Source organism: Prionailurus viverrinus, chromosome C2, assembly GCF_022837055.1.
Source record: "Prionailurus viverrinus isolate Anna chromosome C2, UM_Priviv_1.0, whole genome shotgun sequence".
Taxonomy (NCBI): Eukaryota; Metazoa; Chordata; class Mammalia; order Carnivora; family Felidae; genus Prionailurus; species Prionailurus viverrinus.
Genome location: NC_062569.1, coordinates 20,606,568 through 20,625,484, shown reverse-complemented (window position 1 = coordinate 20,625,484; position 18,917 = coordinate 20,606,568). Strand labels below are relative to the sequence as shown.

The 18,917-nt window shown below is 41.6% G+C and overlaps 1 protein-coding gene across 5 annotated transcripts in view; it reads right to left on the bottom strand.

Annotated features, from left to right (window-relative positions):
• Window positions 1-18,917, bottom strand: part of ZNF385D (zinc finger protein 385D) — a 679,366-nt gene that overhangs the window by 164,326 nt on the left and 496,123 nt on the right. Inside the window, exon 1 of one of the 5 annotated variants that reach the window (XM_047876496.1) lies at window positions 14,379-14,452. The exons of 3 other annotated variants lie outside the window; for them this stretch is intronic. The gene's annotated coding sequence lies outside the window, so the exon portion shown is untranslated. Of the gene's footprint in view, window positions 1-12,858; window positions 13,016-14,378; window positions 14,453-18,917 lie in introns of those variants that run through there. One more of the 5 variants, XM_047876495.1, reaches the window with a different exon arrangement.

Here is an 18,917-nt window from a genome sequence, read left to right as displayed (position 1 = left end):
TAAGTGACAAAAGTGAAGCATATTGAAATTAATAAAGTCAGGGCGCCTGGGTGGCTCAGTTGGTTGAGCGTCCGACTTCAGCCCAGGTCATGATCTCGTGGTCTGTGGGTTCGAGCCCCATGTCGGGCTCTGTGCTGACAGCTCAGAGCCCGGAGCCTGTTTCGGATTCTGTGTCTCCCTCTCTCTCTGACCCTCCCCTGTTCATGCTCTGTCTCTGTCTGTCTCAAAAATAAATAAACATTAAAAAATTTTTAAAAAAAGAGATTAATGAAGTCAGGCTAAACTGGCACAGCTTAGTAAGTAGAAAACTGCAAATTTGAGTCTAGGCTTCCTATATAAGCAGGGCACACTCTCCATTTTCTGGTCCTTTATAATCAATACCATTATCACATTGAGCCACAGAAGATAACTTTATTGATAAGGCCAAACGATATCCTCTGCCAATCCCTTCTTTCCAGGCCCCACATCTTCTTGGAATACTCGTCGACCCTCTAGTTCATAATGGGACCGCGCCCGCTCTAGTCGGATCCCATTCTCTCTTATGGGAATTTAGTTTTGTGTCCTGAAGATACTGGTTTAAGCCCTGTTGCGGGTTAAATGGGAACACCCTGTGGGAGCATGAGCTGGAGGCCCTGTGCATGTTGGACCAAAGGGAACTAGCTAAAGAGAGAACAAATGCGTATCTCCAGAGAGAAACAAAGATGATCGGCCACTGAGTTCTGGTGAGAGAGAGAGAGACATAGAGACAAAGAGACAAAGAGACAGAGAAAGAGAAATAGAACTCCCTGATGGCTGTCTTGTCTCATCCCTTTAAGAGATCTGATGCTCAGTCCTGCCTTGAGTTCCGTGCGATGTCCATTGATTTTTTTCAGTAAATTACCTCTTCCTTTAATTTACATAAGCAAGTTTGAATAGTATTGTATTACTTGCAACCAAGTGACCCATAATGAAAACTACAATGTTTTCCCTGATAATTACGTATGTCTCTTAGAAACACTGCCATGAATTCTGAGTGTTGCTGGTTATTAAACCATAAGCATTAGTGGAATGTCGGATAACTAAAAATGTAGAATTGACAGATAGTGGTTAAAAGTGTGGGCTCTGGGGGCGCCTGGGTGGCGCAGTCGGTTAAGCGTCCGACTTCAGCCAGGTCACGATCTCGCGGTCTGTGAGTTCGAGCCCCGCGTCGGGCTCTGGGCTGACGGCTCGGAACCTGGAGCCTGTTTCCGATTCTGTGTCTCCCTCTCTCTCTGCCCCTCCCCCGTTCATGCTCTGTCTCTCTCTGTCCCAAAAATAAATAAAAAACGCTGAAAAAAAATTAAAAAAAAAAAGTGTGGGCTCTGGATTCAGAATGCCTAGGTTCAAACCTTTACACAAGCATAACATGAAACAAGTTATTTTTGACCTATTTTGCTTCTGCTTCCTCTGTTGTAGAATATGGAAAATAAAAGAATTTACCTGAAAAGGTTGTTATGAAAATAAGTAATATATGGAGGGCAATTACCACAGTAACTGACCCAAAGAAGAGCTTAAACAAATGTCAGTTGTTGTTTTTGTTGTTATTTTTACTCTGATCATCTTTTTTTGTTGTTTTTGTTGTTATTTTTACTCTGATCATCTCCTTACTCTGATCATCTCTGATCAGCTACTTTTCCCTCTCTTACTCTGCAGATAAAGTTTCATTTTGGGTTTCATGTAGAAGCATCAAAATTCCATTTACAAATGAAAGTAGTTCCAAATCCAGTTTGCAATAAAACCAAGGTCTGCCATAGCCATTAGTATTAACATTTATAGTCCTTCCTTTATCTTTGTTTAAATTTCCAATAAGTTTCATTCATTCTCATAAGAATGGGTTGGGATTATGAGACTTCACTGAAACAGGCAGGAAAAATCTTTTTAAACATCTTAGCAATGGTAATTCAGACAACCGTGGGATATAATCAGATACCTAATATGAAAATAATTGTGCCATCTTTCATAAACGTAAATCACTGCCAACCACTTTCTTGAGGAGTTACTCTGGGTTGTTTTCCCAGCTGTGCTAAATAGAATTGTGCCGAATAATTTCATTTGATCTGTCCCGCATCCCAAAGCTGGTGTTTTCAGAAGAAAAAGGTTAGAGGAAGAGTAGAGCCCACACTCCACGATGAGTAAAACTGACTTGTCCACACAGGGATTTACTTACCACATTAGCCTCATTAACACACAGCTCTAACCAATTGAGCTAAATAATTAGGGTCGGCTATAGATAGAATTACCATTAATTGTTTTCAGATTTCAATCTCTGGGCCTTTCATTCCAGAATCACTAATTAAAACAGGGAAGAAAAAAGTGAGAAGTATGGAGTGAATTTATGCTTCATAATCATCTATTACCAAGCCAAATGGCTCATTTATGGAGAATGCTATCCAAATCAGGTTTTCCAGCAGTAAATATTTAAATTCTAGGCACTTGAGAAAAATGTTGCTAAATAAATTCGAGACATCACTGTTTTGTCTAGTTAACATGTCTTCCCATCCTTCTTATGGGAATAGTTCTATCCACCCGCTAACCATTGTAGACTCACGAACTGCTCTGAGCCTCTTAGGGGAGCTTGCCACGCAGTGCTCATACTCATTGGTCTGAGGTGTCAGAAGCTAAGACAGGATGTGTTCTTGACACTCCGGTCTTGGAACTGTTCATAGATAAGCTTAATTGGCTCGCAGCCACACAAAGACAAATGAAACCCTCGTGCAGAGGGCAAAGAGGTGAGATGTAGGGAAAGATGAATAGAGAGGCCTAATGGCATTTGAATCCCTTCTTCTATCTATCCCTCGCTTTACTCTTAACATTCACATTTACACAGGCTAATAAACTTCCCATTTTTCTTAAACTAATCTAACCTGGGTTCCTGTCACTTGCAATCAAAATGTCTTGATTAGTAAGCCACTACACCAGGATTACTTTCTTTAAATATTGTTGAAGCTTGCTTCATTTCAAAGACCTTAGAATTACAGGGGCAATTTGAGCAGTAGTCGTGTCTACAAAAAACATATATAAATATGCGTTAATGTAGAAAATGTGTCTTTACAAAGGCCTCATAGGAAACTTACAGGAGATTGTATTATAACAAAGGACAGGCGTCTATATAAGAATGCAAATATCCATAAATTACTGGATTAAAGCATGACAATGATGCTTCTATGAGTTCTTACAATATGTCTGCCACGGATATAAGCACTTCACATCTATCATCACATTTCATTCCACAATAGCTCTGTTAGGGTGAATTCGTTATCTACTGATGTACAACAATTTAACTACAAACTCAGCGGCTTAAAACAACATGCATTTATTATCTGACACCTTCTGTGGGTCAGGAGTTCAGACACAGCTTAGCTAGGTCTTTTGCAAGACTGCAAGCAAGGGGTCAGCCTGGGATGCAGCCTCATGTGGGGCATAAATGGGGAAGAATCACTGCTTTCCTGACTTGGCTGCTGGCTGCAGTCAGTTCCTTGGGGCTGTTGAACTGGGCCTCAGTCCCGCTGGATGTTGGCAGCATGAGGCTGCCCCAAGTACCTCGTTATGGGGATCTCTCTATAAGCAACCCATTAACACGGCAACCTGCTTTTTCAAAGCCAGTAAGAGAGAAAAATAGGAGTGTATATTAGCATTTCCCATATGACACATGAGGAGGTTGGGGCGTTTCTTAACAGAGAAGTTGAGGTGCAGAGTTATATTTCAAATCCAGGCAGCCTGTTTCTACTATTCAACTCTTTATGGAAAAAAGAAAAACTATGTATGGTAAGATCAGTATCAGTCTCAGACCTGATGTTCACTAGCTGTGTGAGCTGGGACACAGCTTAACCTCTCCGATCTTCATTTCATTTTCCTTCTAGAAGGCAGAAATGATCAATAAAAACATTTTTATACTTTCTGAAAGTATAAGAATAAGGTATCAAAAATATTACCCCATATCCCTATGATATAGAACGAAAACATCCCACTCCTTTCTGCAGTAGTGATACCACATCCAGCCTTGTTAGGCAGACGGAAATAAAGATAAAAGTATCTGCAGACGACGTGATGCTTCACTATCACCAAGACATGATACTTGAGAACACTGACAGCAGGAGAGATGGGTTTGCAAAAATTCACTCACATTTTTTTGCTTGCCGTGCCACACGATACTTCTATAACGGTTAGACTTCAAGAAACGCCTTTGGTAATAATAGATGGGAAAATGAAGGAAATCCACATCTAGGGAGCAGCTACTGAAAGTTACCATTGTCCTAGGTAGTTTATTGATGTTATCTCATTTAACTTTCAAGAAGTTCTGTGAAAGAGTCATTTTTAACTCTCTTTTCAGATTCAAAAACTAAGAATCAAGGAGGCTGTAAAACTTTTTCCATGTAGAATTTAAACCCAAGATTTCTTCACGTTGGACAAATAGGAAAAAATATATATTTAAGTGTGTGTGTGTGTGTGTGTGTATATACACACACACACACACACACACACACACACACACACACACACACATATATATATATATATATATACCCACACACACACACATACACATACACTACATCATGGTGGAATTCACTCATTTTTTTCAGTTACCAAATCACCAAGGAGTAATTGAGCTTTTACATCAGTCACAAATACACAAAAGTAATGAAAAGTCAGATTAAATGTCACAGTATTTTGATACAGAAACCATTGAGTGGGGACTCAAAAGACATCTATCCTCATCTGGCTGCACAGCTAACTCACCATGTGTCTAAGTTAACTGATTTGAATTCTATAGTCCAAGCCTCAGTTTCTTCTCTATAAACATGGTACCAATCCCCTCTGCTACAAAGCAGTAACTGGAATCAAATTACTTAAATAAAGCACTATAAATATAAGATATTGTTACAGTCTTGGGCAAACACAATCTTGATCCATTTAGCTTTAAGTAATAGTCAAAAAACAAACATGTTCATGTGATATCTTCTTTCACCAGAGTACTTAAGAACACTGTGTACTCAGGATACTAGTGTGCTTAACGCAGTTGGTTAAGCGTCTGACTTTGGCTCAGGTCATGATCTCACAGTTTGTGAGTTGGAGCTTTGCATCAGTCTCTCTGCTGACAGCTCAGAGAGTCTGGAGCCTGCTTCAGATTCTGTGCCTCCTCGCCTTCTGCCCCTCCCCCACTCATACTCAGTCTCTCTCTCTAAAAAATAATAAACATTAAAAAAAAAAGAACACTCTGTATCCAAGATAACAACTTTGGGGGCACCTGGGTGGCTCAGTCGGTTAAGTGTCCAACTTTGGCTCAGGTCATGATCTCCCAGTTTGTGAGTTGGAGAGAGGGAGGCACAGAATCTGAAGCAGGCTCCAGGCTCTGAGCTGTCAGCACAGGGCCTGACGTGGGGCTTAAACCCACGGATCGCGAGATCACGACCTGAGCCGAAGTCGGACGCTTAACCAACCGAGCCACCCAGGCATCCCTATATTATAATTTTCAATGAAGAGGACTAAAGAAACAAAATCAGTCTTTCCTCCAGTTTGGTTGACTAAGTTTTTCAAATAATAGTTTTTGAACAGTTTTTCCTTCAACTTCAAAACAACTCACCTTTGGTAGTATAAGGTCAACTTTTAGGATAGTTGTCAAATTTGGGACACTTCTATCTAGTTTCTTCTGTATTTGAGCTATACGATTGAGAGGTAGCTTCCATAGAGCAGTTTCTGGTTCTGTACATTTCAAACCTCAGTCCTCCTTTGTTGCACACATACCTTTAGTTTCAGGCTCTTTAGAACTGGTTCATATTGAGATCTAAACTCTGACCTGACATTTCTGCTATTACTCTGTGCATTATGGGTAAGGAAACCTAACATCTCGTGAAGTTTTGTCAAGAAGACCCTTACTGAACTTTCCAATGTTGTAATTACATACATTCTGTTCTTTATTCATTAAATGGCCCTTAAACTCTTAAAGCAATACATACACAGACTTGTATTATCAAATGGGGACAGGGTGAGAATACTGAGGTTGGAAGTTGAAGCCAAGCATGTGAATGAATCATAAAATACCTGCTCTGTGAGGAAATGGACACACTGGTTCCTCAGCTCATTTCCATGCATGCAAACATCCATGGTTAGTTGAGCAATCAATCCCTGCCCCTATATCTCGCTGGACGTAGAAGCCACCTCTATTAGTTTGGAGAGACAAACTACACAAACAATTAGACTCCAAATATAACAATGACTCAGGCACATGGAAGAGTTTTTTTTAAAGTAATTTCTACACCCAACATGGGGTTCAAACTCATAACCCAGAGATCAAGAGTCTCATCTCTTCTGACCGAACCAGCCAGGTCCCCTAGGAAAGGTTTATTTATTGTGCATAAGACATTGTAGGGAGGGTGAGCAGATCTGATGTGAGACTCTCACACATGTGGTCACTCAGGGACCCTGGATGACAAAGGTTCTACTAGCTTTTTTTTTTTTTAGTGCTTATTTATTTTTGAGACAGAGAGCGTGAGAAGGGGAGGGGCAGAGAGAGAGGGAGACGCAGAAGCTGAAGCAGGCTCCAGGCTCTGAGCTGTCAGCACAGAAGCCAATGTGGGGCTCAAACTCACTAATCCGTGAGATCATGAGCTGAGCCGATGTTGGACGCCCAACCGACTGAGCCATCCAGGCACCCCTGGTTCTACCACCTTTGACATGCAGTTTCCAAGGTCCCTGTATTAGTCTGCTAGGGCTATCATTAAAAATAAACAAACAACCAAAAAAAAAAAGTCCACAGAGTGGATGGCTTAAACAACAGAAACTTGATTTCTCACAGTTCTGGAGGCTAGAAGTCCATGATCAAAGTGTCAACAGGTTAGGTTTCTCCTGGGTCCTCTCTCCTTGACTTTCAGGCGGCCACCTTCTTGCTGTGTCCTCACATGGCCTTCCCTCTATATGTCATCCCTGGTGCCTCTGTGTGTCCTAATCTCTTATTATAAAGATGCCAGTCAGATGGGATTAGGGTCCACCCTGAAGGCCTCCTTTTAACTTAATCACCTCTTTAGAGGCCTCTCTCCAAATACAGAGGTGCTGGAGCTTAGGGCTTCAACATACATTTTTACTTGGCGGGGGGCGGGGCACAGTTCAATCCAAACCCATTATCCTGGGGGTTCTCTTGATTCTAGTCACACAGACGTGGAAAGGACCATGCGGAAAAATAACACTGGGTGCTTTTTGTTTTCAGCCATGCTGAAGTACAAAATTATCTCTTGCAGTCCCATTTCCTTCAGCTGAACTTGGACAGTGGCTGTGTCCACAAGGAGAGCTGGGGGATTTAGGACCCCTGGGCAGCCCGCTCCCAGCAAAAGCCCACACAGGGAAGGCTAGAACACATTTTTGGTGGGCAGGCAGGCAGGCATCCCTGCCACAGCACTGTATTTAAATCGGTAGGTTCCTTATTCAAATGCAGCAGCGAGTTTTACATAGCAAGAACTCAACGAATACAATTTTATTTCACTTAACTTTGTTTCCTGCTCTCATCCCCTAATATTATTAATCTTGTCCTCTAGCCACGCCTTGACCTTTTTTTTTAAACTCTAAAAGACTAGAGTTTTGGGGTGCCTGGGTAGCTCAGTCTGTCAAGTGTCCAACTTCAGCTTAGATCATGATCGCACTGCTTGTGAGTTCGAGCCCCACATCGGGCTCAGTGCTAATAGCTTGGAGCCTGGAGCCTGCTTCAGATTCTCTGTCTCCCTCTCTCTGCCCCTCCCCTGCTCGCTCTCTCTCTCTCTCAAATATAAAATAAAACATTAAAAAAATTTAAAATACTAGAGTTTTGTTGTTTTTTGCAGTTGTCCTTTGACTTTCTCTTTCCTTTTACATTTAAAAATCTTTCAATGTTGGGTCATCTGGGTGGCTCAGTAGGTTAAGCCTCTGACTTCTGCTCAGGTCATGATCTCATGGCTCAGCTCATGCGTTCAAGCCCCTGTCTGGGAGCTGTGCAGACACCTCAGAGCCTGGAGCCTGCTTCGGGTTCTGTGTCTCCCTCTCTCTCTGGCCCTCCCCGGCTAATGCTCTCTCTCTCTCTCAAAAAGAAAGAAACATTAATAAAAAATAAAAATAATATAAAAATCTTTCAGTGGTTAGTGTTTCAGGTGGCTAGACTATCTTATAAAGCCTTTTCTATCTAATCTCTGGAAAGAGGAAGTATACAGAAAGTGAAGAAAATGTGAGTGTATGTGTGTGTGTGTGTGTGTGCTCACGCGTGTGTATGTGCATGTGCATGTGTGTGTTGGAGAGTGATTTAAAAACTCATCAATTTGAAAAGAATTCATTATTCAGTGAAGAGAGGAAAAGGCATAACAGGCTAATCTAAACGAGGCTTGAGGAATCTGAGCGGTTTTATTTACGTAGGATATGAACAGATAACTTTCTGAAAGGCTAATCAGAATTAATGAATAGAAAAATTAAGGAATAGAATTAATGCCCAGAAAACAGGAAAAGAAAAACTGTAATCAAGCATCAAGTTGTGTTCTATTTAAACAGGCTAAAATCTATGAGAATTTAAAAAATAAAATCACCTTAAGACTACCCTCTCTCATAATATTAAAAACACACACGCAAATGAACACAACAAAAGGCTTAAGGATACTACATAGCAATCCTACAATATGCACAATGTGATAAAAAAATAAAGGTAAAGTGAAGGGGTGACAGCACAGATTATCAGGTTATTTGAGAGTTTGGGGTGGCCACAATTCATGCTATTTCCTTGCAAAGGAATCTGGGTAAAAGACATGGGGTAAGGAACGGCTTAATTCTTGTTTACTGTTGGGAATATACAGACATCTGACTCACTGATAGGGCCAAATTAGTTGCTTCTCCACTGATGCTAAAGATACCCTTCAGTACCTTCCATCAGAAAATCAATTTCCTTGCAGGAGAGTTTTTGAAGGAGGCTGGGGAACTTCTATTATGCTAAATAAGTAGTTGCAGCAGAACACATTTTCCTTCCTAAAATGACCTCTACCAAATAGGGCACATTTACTCTTGCAAATCCCAAATATTTTTCAATCCTTTAAATCTAACTAGTTTTCCCATTTAAAAAAAGAAATTAAAAACAGCCCCGGTTCTCCTGCTTGTTTCTTGTTACACCTGGTAAGTGGTTTGTTAAAGTGTCTCCAAGCAACGCATGCACAGGTCTGGAACAACGTTGTGTGTGTGTGTGTGTGTGTGTGTCTGTGTGTGTCTGTGTGTGTGCGCGCGTGTGTGTGTGCGCGTGTGCAAGGCTCACTCCTTGTAGTATCTGGTGTCTAAATGAGTAGTACAAAATACTTCTTGTGAAATCTGTATGCTTCTGATAAAAAAGACAGAAATTACCAACACAGGTCACTTTGAAGCTGAAACTTCAAGGTGTTATAAAAAGAATTTATACATTGTCATCACCTCTGAATCTGCAATAGTGTTTTTTATTGCAGCAAATAGCCAGATTATTAATTCCTCTTCACTGATTACTTTTTGAAAGGCCTCAACAGAGTCAGAAGGTACCATCTGACTAAATCCCTAGAACACATTGATTTTGCCCCTACCGAGATCTTAAAAATACAAACCTGATCTTTTCCTTCTTTGCAAATGCATGAATTTCAGCAATCTCCTTTCTGTCCTTGAGACCTGTTCCATCAATAACAATTTCTACATTTATAAGCCTTAATGAGTTGAGTAATAGAGAATTCTGGCTTCTCTAGCCACTACGGATACCAAATTTTCATTCCTATTTAATATGGTTGAGGGCAAGGTGTCTCAACTCTCATGTGCTCCGAACAATAAGCTAAGTTCTTCATGAGAGTTTTCTGGTGAGAACTGGGGGTATAATAATGCTGCATGCTAAGAACTGGACTAGGTTCCAAAGAGCAGGGTTTGAATCTAGCTCTGTTATTAACTAGCCGTATGTCCTTAAACAAGTCACAGCTCTTAGGACTTCCCCGTGTGCATCTATAAATTGAGGTATTTGAACAAGATACTTCCTAAATAGTTAATGTGACAGTGTTTTTGTGGCCCAGATATTTCCCTTTGCTTTACGGATATTAATTCACCTCTTCTTCAGAGCAACCCCAGGAGAAGGTACTTTGAGAATCTTTGTTGAACAGAGGTGGAAAGTTAAGGCACGGTGAAGTTAAGAATCTTGCCCAAGGTCAAAGCAGCAAGTGAGTGGGAAGCAAATTCAAACAGGAATAAATGCCCTTAGCCATGCTGTTCTGCTGCTAAGGTCCTTCCTAGCACTAATGTGCTCCGATTTATATCAATCTCTCCTACAAGGAACTTAGGTCTACTATCCTTGATAAAATTTTTGAGACAAATAACCTGTCATAAGGAAAAGCACCTGGACTAGGAACCTGGTAACTGACTTCCTCTCCCCCCTTCCTCCCTTAGGAAGTTGTATACAGGGGTGCCTGGGTGGCTCAGTCGGTTGAGCATCTGGCTGCAGCTCAAGGTCATGATCTCACCGTTTGTGAGTTTGAGCGTTTGAGCCCCACATCGGGCTCTGTGCTGACAGCTCAGAGCCTGAAGCCTGTTTCAGATTCTGTGTCCCCCTCTCTCTCCACTCCACCCCTCCTTGTGCTCTGTCTGTCTTTCAAAAATGAATAAACATGAAAAAAGAATTAAAAAAAAAAGAAGTTGTATACAGCCAGGGAGGTTACCAAGAAGCTTGTTGTGCTCCACAACTCCTTGAAATCCCTTCCAGTTCCCCATTTGTGGGATTTTAGCTCTGAATCAACAACTGGCACATCTCTTATTGTGAATGGAAGCCTAGATTCCCAGGACAATGATTTCTTTCCTCCTCTGTAGTTAGTTGAATGGTGGCCTCCCAAAAGATACATCCACATCTGATCCCAGGATCCCCTGGAACCTGGGAATATTTCTTTATACAGCAAAAGAATAAATATTGCCTTTTTAGGGGGGGGGGAGGGTCTTTGTAATGTAATGAAGTTAAGGATTTTGAGGTAAGATTCCCCTGGTGGGCCCTAAAAGCTATGTAACTAGTCACAGCAAAACACATTCTCTTTCCTAAAAAGACCTCTATAAAACAGGGAGTAGTTAGATTTGCAAACCACAAATACTTCTCTATACTCTACGTCTGACCAATTTTGCCACAAGACAAAGTAGAAACAGCTCATAACAAGTGTACAAACAAAATAGAGGCACAGGGAGATTTCACACATGGGCACACAGAGGAGACTGGAATGATGTTTCTTTTTTTTTTTTTTTTTTTTTTTTTTAAATTTTTTTTTTTAACGTTTATTTTTATTTTTGAGACAGAGAGAGACAGAGCATGAACGGGGGAGGGGCAGAGAGAGAGGGAGACACAGAATCGGAAGCAGGCTCCAGGCTCTGAGCCATCAGCCCAGAGCCCGACGCGGGGCTCGAACTCACTGACCGCAAGATCGTGACCTGAGCTGAAGTCGGACGCTTAACCGACTGAGCCACCCAGGCGCCCCTGGAATGATGTTTCTATAAACCAAGGAAAGGCAAAGGACTGCCAGGAGCCAGCAGAAGCTGGGAAGGGTCCTTTTCCAGAGCCTTCAAAGGCACCAACCCTGCCCATACCTGATTCCGGACTCCCAGCCTCCAGAAATGGGAGAGAATAAATTTCTACTGTTTTAAGACACCCATTCTGTAGTAATGTGGTGCAGAAGCCCCCACAAACCAGAACAGTACCCCATTCGGGATGAATTAGGTAAGTCAAACAGAGGTATCTGAATCATCTCTATATCCCAATGACTGCAGAGTAAATGAGCAACAAACATAAAATCACATCACAGAAGTCAATAGAGTTTGTTGTTTAAGTATAAATTAGGGAAACACTAGCAAAGACAGTAATCTTAAATACGGAAAACATCCATCATTAAAAAAACATAGGTCTAACAAATATAAAGTAATGCAGTTGAGAAAACTTGAAATTTATTTATTTGTTTATTTTCTTAAATATTTACTTATTCTTGAGAGACAGAGTGTGAGCAAGGGAGGGGTAGAGAGAGAGGGAGACACAGAATCTGAAGCAGGCTCCAGGCTCTGAGCTGTCAGCACAGAGCCCAACGTGCGGCTCGGACTCACGAACTGCGAGATTGTGACCTGAGCCGAAGTGGGACACTTAACCGACCGAGCCAGCCCAGCGCCCTGAAATTTTTTTAATGCTCATTTATTTTTGAGAGAGAGAGAGAGAGTGTGAGCGGAGAGAGAGAGAGCAGGGGAGGGGCAGAGAGAGCTAGAGACACAGAGCTGTCCGCACAGAGCCCAACGCAGGGCTCAAACCCATGAATTGCAAGATCATGATCTGAGCCTCCCCGGTGCCCCTGAGAAAACTTGAAATTTAAAGCTACCTTCTTCTTGACTTAACCTTTATGTGTGTGTGATTACAAATGCAAATATGCATAAGTACACACATTTAGATCCAGCCTGGCATGCTGTAGTTCTTCCTTTCTAAATTCATACTCCACCATCCAGCCAAAACAACAGTGACAAAACAAATGTGATCATCACATTATTCTCCTGCTTAACACCAGCAATGCTGTGAAACAGAGACTCTTTCATTAAAAATTCCCTGAAGCCTCTGTTTCTCTGGGGAATGGAAGTAAGAGTTGCAAAACCGCTAGCTGCTTTAACGTTCTTAGCTCAGACTTGCTGAGGGAGTCGTGATGAAGAAGAACCCATGACATTCTGAGTTTAACTGAGAAGGAGCTTCTGGGAACTGCATTGTCTCTGGGAAAGAGAAGATAGGAACTCTAGCAATTACAGAATTACATTCCTTAGGAATTGCCCCCTCCCCTCCCCCACCGTCCGCCCTCCCCCACAGCCCTCCCTCCCTCCCCCGCACCATTTTACCTGAGAAAGAATGAGGGGAGGGGAGTACTTCGTGTGTTTGGAGACCAAACTCTGTTCTGGGCACCACCAAGCATCTCTCTTCAAAGCATATTAACAAAGGCAAAAGGGTATGTATCCCTTGACTGAGAGCCCATCAGAATTAGCACCCTAAGTGTTCAAGAGCCTGCTAGCAAAACATCAGCACATATTTCAGGGCAAGGGGAAGTTAGTCTAGAAAGCAATGACCAGTGCATCAGAAATACAGTATGGGGAAGTTTATGTTTGAAAGCAAGAGCAGTAAAAAGAAAAAAAAAAAAAAGGCAGTCAGAAATCTCTGGCTACTTTGTATTTTAAATTGAAGCCAAAAAGGGTCTCCCACCTCTAGTGTTCCAGAGGAACAACAGCTGAGGTGGGGCCTATTGTTATTCAAATGAACGCTGTAACTCATTAGAAAAGAGCCTTCTTTTGGCCAATCTTTCCTCCCCTCCCCCCCTCCCCCACGCCTTAGCTTCGCCTTCCTTTCTCAGTGGCTCTTTTTGGCAGTGAATAGGCACATTACTGGGGCGAGATGTTTTCTGTCTTCCTTCACCAGAAGCTCTGCACTAATAAAGTGCCATTTGATCCTAATAAGCCAACAATTAGTCTCATTCCAAGCAGCCATTGTGCACATCCTTGCATTCAGGCTATATATCCTTCTGCACCCAGGTCTGTCCTTTCAGCATCAGGGAGCCCAGTATGGCAAGCAAAGTTCTTTAGCGTCAGTCCACTGGTTTCCTGCTTTGAATGCCCACAGCCTATCTGACTGTGTGTTTTGGTTTTACCCAATATGCTGAATGCAACAGGAACAAGCGTGGCTGTGATACAACATGTGCCAGTACGCTTCACCCCTGCAAAGTCACAGTAGGGGCAGTTTTCCACATAGGGCTCAAGAGCAGAACCGGTGCTGGAAAGCTACATATGCAAACTACTAATGGTGTGATACTAGTTTGCAAATCCTTGTAAGGAAACTCATCACAAAACAGACACAGTGGGTAAGCAAAGCAGTGTGACTGTGTGCATGGGTGCTGTGCACAGGAGTACACACACACACACACACACACACACACACACACACACGCACCCCACACACAGTGCCACACATACATTATTTATTTTCTGAAGTACTAAGTACCTGGCATAGGTTAACCTTAAGCAATGGAAAGCAATTGTTTCCTTATAAAAACCTGTGCACTTACCATGCGGTTAATAAAGGAGGCTGCAAAAGCACAACTTTGAGAGCTGGACTCTTGGCTGCAAATACTGGGTGGCTTTTTCCCCTGATAATTATGCATTTGCTGTCTAAGATTAATCAGGGAAGTTAATGATGCAAAAAATTACATTTATAATCCAGTCTGAATACAGCTGTACTGCAAGCTAAGTTCTAAGTCCTATTAAAGTAAATGGAATTAATGGGCTGTCGCTGGCAATCTTTATATCTATCAGTTACTAATTAACATTCTTCTGTAAAAAATAGTTTGTGGTGGGGAAAAAATAAAACATACCTTAGTAGCAGCTGTGGTAAAGCGTAAGTGGAGTCATTAAAGGCCGACCAAAGCAGTGCCTACTAGGGATGACAAGGCAGAGTGTTCACAATGCAGGGAGCAAGAAAGTGCCAATTCACTGTGCCATCAGTTAAAAGAAAAAAAAAATGTGTGTGTGTGTGTGTGTGTGTGCACATGCACACATGTGCACACGCGCGTTCATGTGGGCATGTGTAAAGTTGTTTGTTTTATGCGACAGCAAATAATCACCACTAAGGACAACCTTTCAACAGGAAATGTGGACTTCAGCTAATAATGCAAGAACAGAGGCATGCCAGCTGTAAAACTGGAGAGTTAAATTAGCTACCGAGGACAAATGAATGTAGTGTTTTATCTTCAGAGATACTCAAGCGCATTTGCTGCTCTCATCACAAAAGGCTCCCAGTTTGATTACTAATTTTATGTCTTCTGTTCTTGAATTAACTTGAAGTGTCCTTTCCAACCCTTTACACGGTGTGTGTGTGTGCGTGTGTGTGTGTGTGTTATTTGGTCCTTAGCACAAAAGGGGAAATTTGTTACTCTTCTGGATGTTAATTCTTTTGTATTTTTGTGTTACTTTCATTTTCTTAGCCAGGAACGTGCGCTTTGTTACTCTACAGGCAAGAAGAAACTCAATTTGCTAATAAAGGGTAGTTTCTTTTATAGGGGGCATAGAGTTTCCACTCATTTTTTATTATTCACAAACTGAGACTCTGATGCAAGAAAATCTCCCTTAGGTCTTATCAGAGATTAAATTTATTTCAGTGGGGGAAAAAAGTGATCTAGGAAGAAGGAATTAAAAAATAATGCTTTAAAAAAATAAGGTTAAGAGCATTTGCCCTCAAATTTTCAACACCACAAATCTGCCTTGACATAACAGCTAGCACTTAGTCTGAAGAGATCATTTGCTTGTAAACTTTCCAGATGTGCAGGTCTTGCTGTTTTCAGTACGACTCATACTGAACCTCACAAATCAGAGAAGAGGCAAATTTTTAAGTCAAGTGATAGAATATATTGAGTCCTAAGCTTTTAAATTTTTTAATGTTTATTTATTTTTGAGAGAGAGACAGACTGAGCACAAGTGGAGGAGGGACAGAGAGAGGGAGACACAGAATGCCAAGCAGGCTCCATGCTCCGAGCTGTCAGCACAGAGCCCAATGCCGGGCTGGAACTCATGAACCTTGAGATCATGACCTAAGCCGAAGTCGGATTCTTAACCCACAGAGCCACCAAGGTGCCCCTCGAGTCTTACGTTTTGAGTGAAAAGATCAAGGTTGACACTGTAGCATTATCATTTACTAGGAAAAAAATCTTGGAATTTAGGTTTTTCATCCATCAAAAGGGAGTAATAGGGCATAACCTTCCTTCCTACTAAAGATGTATTGAGATGTTAAAGGCTTCATGTGATTTTACAGATAAGAAAGTGCTCATAAATGTAAATCAATTATCTGTGTTGAATTTGGTCCATCTATATAGTTATCAACAAAGATGCATCTTCAGTTCTGGTCCTGTAGATCAGAATCTCCCCGGCAGGGGCAGGGACTCAAAATGGCCCTTCAACCTGGGAAAGGAGCCAGCCACCTGGCCCTGCTGGTTGGGGCACCTTCCTGGAAATTTACCAAGACCTGCATGGGTGCCTGGACCTGCAGGAGTTGTCAGGGTCATCCTCTGAGGCATCCTGAACAGGATGCAGATGTCCACAGAGTTCAGTGACTCTTGCCTTTAAGGCTGTCACCATATGTGTAGTTCTGGGGCCTTGTAGTTCTGGGAGGGCAGCCTGGGTCACTCCCACTGCTCCGTGCATTGTTTCTCGCACAGGAGATCAGGCCACCAGTGGTGCTGATATCTGATTTGGGGCAACCATTTAACAAAGAACACGGGCTCTGTTTGGGGCTCTGAGCCTCCACTGTCCACCATGGACCTTATAGGATTTGTACTCGTAGGCCCTGTATAATTCTGACTATCCAGGTCCGCAGCACCAAGGAGGACGAGAAGCAACCTTGGCTGTGTGCCCCCTTATCACCAACACCAGAAAGGCCACCTACTTCCCAGTGCAGTCTCAGTCATCTTCCTAGGTGGCCTTCCAGACTGTTCCTCCTCAATGCCAACAGAGCCTGCTGGTCAATGTCCTCCTTTGTCTCTCACTGATGTCTCCCACCTCATGCTGTCTCTATCATCTTAGGCCATGCCTGATGAGGGTGGACACTTTTTGCCATAATGGAACTGTTCTTGTCACTCTCCCCACAGGCCGTTACTCTCTGGTCTGGTGGCCTTGTGTAGCTGGCAAGGGTGTGGGTCCCCACTGACAGGGATCACATTCTAGAAAGCTAACGATTACCTCCTGAATTGTTCAAAACATATTCTAAGACCCTCGACACTTAGACTAGAAAATTTCAAACAGTAAATTTAAAGCCCCCAGAAGTCTTCAGACTTTGTGGCAGACCCAGGAAGATTCGCATTTCCTGTTCCTCATCAAAGGGAAAACACAGTGACAACCTTTAAGGGGGTCATTGGGGGCCAATCTTCCCCTGAAGCACCACGGATAAGGCAGCTCATTAGTAATAATGTAACAAGCCTTAAATTAATGGTCTTAGGAAAATCAGAATCAAGATGATCTGTGCCAATATAAACCAACTCTGGAGAAGTCTGGCACTGTAATAATAATGCTGTCCGTTTCTTCCTACGGTGGGAGATGTGAAATCAACAAGGAAAGGTGCATTGGACAGTAATGGACAAGAGAAGATGGTGTCTGAGCCCTAAAAAGAATTTTAATGTGCACTGACTGGGACATAAATACATACACCACTAGCTCTTCTCTACCCATTTTTAAAATTTTTCTTCAATAAATCACTATACCTCATATAGGCCCATGGATATTGTAATTTGTAATCAACTTGTTTTATAGACAGGAGCCCCACCAAACAGCATTTATTTGCTCAGGCTCTACACATGCTAAAGGCAATTCTGTTGCACATCCTGGTTTTTTTTTTTCTTTATTTTACAGGAAAAAAATATAGTAGATTGAGAGGTATCTATATAGAGACAGCGTATATATCTACAGTCCAATTAATTCTGTGTTAAATTCAGTCCATCTATATAGCTCAAGAGGCTTTTGTTTAATTTCTCTTGGACATAATCATTATTTTGCTTTTTAATGTAAAACAAATGTTGCATTTTGCTTAATTCTCACTTCACTTGATGATGGTCATAATACATGTATAGCCAAGGCACATTTAACTTAAATTAATTCACGTGTCCTTTCAGAATGATTTATGTGGACGTCCCAAGCAAAATGTAATGGTCAAGGGAAATAACAATTTAAAAATCTTGCCCCCAAATGAAAATGTTTATTAGTCATTTCCAATTTGTCACTGAAGCAAAGTGATGATAATATAATGTTCTCCTGGGGAGCCTGGGTGGCTCAGTTGATTAAGCGACTGACTTTCTGGATTTCGGCTCAGGTGGTGATCTCACAGCTCCTGAGATTGAGCCCCATGTTGGGCTCTGCACCGAAAGTGCAAAGCCGGCTTGAGATTCTTTCTCTCTCCCTCTCTCTCTCTCTCTCTCTCAAAAATAAATAAGTAAACATTAAAAAAATAATAATGTTCTCAATGAGAAGAACTGCCTTTTTTATGGTCAGAGAGAGTAAAACTTGTGTTTGAAAACCAGGGCTCTGATTTCATGCTGCCCTTGTTCACATTAGAGCTCTGGCCCTGTGATTTGGCACTCAGACACTTCAACTGCATAGAAAGACAACACAGCTCCTCCTCCACTAGGTGGATGTAAGGATCCCAATAAATAATGTAGGTCAGGAAATTATGCAGTAATTTAGAATATGTTTAATGAATACAAGTTCCTATTATTTTATACAGATCATAAAATAATGCTTTGCCTCAACAACACTATTATTACACATTAATAACAAATCTCAGGAAAAAATAACTTTCCATATGACCCTTATATCACTACATTATATTTATACAGTTGCAAGTACCAGGGCACTTTTGCTTTGCTTTTTTTAGTAAGGCATGGCCTGATGATACTGATTTGAAACTAATGTTCCCTATCTAGTTTGTCCTGTCTATCTGAGCTGCAGATTCTCTTTCTTGCAAACGTAAAGCAACGAAATGTTGACAAAAATTAGTCTTAAATTATGCTTGTGAATGGGTTTGAAGCGAAAAGCTGAACTATATTAAAATCATTAGGGTGTATTGAGAAAAGGGAGGAATGGCCCAAAGGTGTTTTCTGGTTGTTTGTTTGTTTCAGAGACATACATGGAACAAGATATGGTGAGAAACATGTTAAATGTATTCAGTTCAGCTTCCTGTTCCTGTCACATGCAACTAATCAACATTACTGGCAAATAACCAAACAGCACTACTTCAGAATGTACCTCCATTCATATAAGTTCTTTTTATTGCCATTATAATGCAGGTTTGGAAATGACAGTTTGGTGTTCCTTGGGAGCTCCCTAGGTTGTTCACAAACCTGAGAACAAAACCCAGTTTCCCCCTGTACGGA